This window comes from Sinocyclocheilus anshuiensis, unplaced genomic scaffold (assembly GCF_001515605.1).
Source record: "Sinocyclocheilus anshuiensis isolate Anshui unplaced genomic scaffold, SAMN03320099.WGS_v1.1 scaffold565, whole genome shotgun sequence".
In the NCBI taxonomy this organism is placed as follows: Eukaryota; Metazoa; Chordata; class Actinopteri; order Cypriniformes; family Cyprinidae; genus Sinocyclocheilus; species Sinocyclocheilus anshuiensis.
In genome coordinates, this window is record NW_015539869.1 from 65,147 (window position 1) to 66,176 (window position 1,030).

At 31.9% G+C, this 1,030-nt stretch overlaps 1 protein-coding gene across 1 annotated transcript in view; it reads left to right on the forward strand.

Annotated features, from left to right (window-relative positions):
- Positions 1-1,030, forward strand: part of LOC107685045 (proto-oncogene vav-like) — a gene marked incomplete at its 5' end in the record, with an annotated part of 37,143 nt that overhangs the window by 3,853 nt on the left and 32,260 nt on the right. The gene's annotated exons all lie outside the window — the stretch shown is intronic.

Below are 1,030 nucleotides of genomic sequence, written 5' to 3' on the forward strand. Positions count from 1 at the left end.
ACACACACACACATACACACACACACACACACACAGAGAGAGAGATTAAACTCATTCACTCGCTCCTGTAATCAAATCTAACAGTATATGAGCTACTGGTACACCACAAGAAAGAAAAACCACAAATCACATCTCATTAATATCTTGTAAATATCTAATTAATTTCCATTATTCACAAGATTAAATGGAGACATCCAAGATCAGCTGCTCTCTACATTCATTTTATTTTCAAGAATGAATTCATCAGTGTTTTAATGATAAATTAGTAAATTACTGAATTGTTAAAGTTTTATGAATAATTTGATTACCAACGTTTTTGATAATACATTTTTATTAAATTATAATGCATAGAATTCGAGTGTGTCCTCGCTGCAGCCTGTAGCACGATGACGTAGCTGGATCAGATCCAATACGTATTGGATGTTTGACGAGCATGCGCAGGTATTGGATTGTAATGCGCATGTGCAAAGTGGGGCTGTCATTAGCTAGTATTTAATGTAAATTAAACTGTAATTAGGCTATTACGAGATATAGGTGTGTTTCATAGGCTTACACAAATTATATTATACTGTGATTTTAAACTAGTAGTGTATTCAAACTTTATTTAAGCAACGATGGCGTAGTTTTGAATGAAAGGGTATGTAAGCTATGTTTATTTTTTATTAGTTTGATTCATTTTAGAAATAAAACTCTACTAATTACAATTTTGTTTGTTCTTTATGAAAAAAATGGGGTGTAACTGTTGTCTTTATTTTTTCCTCTGATAGTCAGATAGTTAGATAGTTCTGTCAAAAATTTGTTCATGAATCAAATATTATTTTTCATTCTCACTCTCTGTGCTATACGTGACAGAGTATAAAAAATGTTATAGGCCTACTAAAATATGCGGACATAATTTTTATACCATATAAAAATAAAAAGAAGAAAAACAATCCTGTCAGTCGGGGTTCCCTAAAGCTGATAGATCCGTTATCCCGGGTTATACCGGGTTTTTACAGTTAATCCCATGTCCAGCAAATAAATACACACA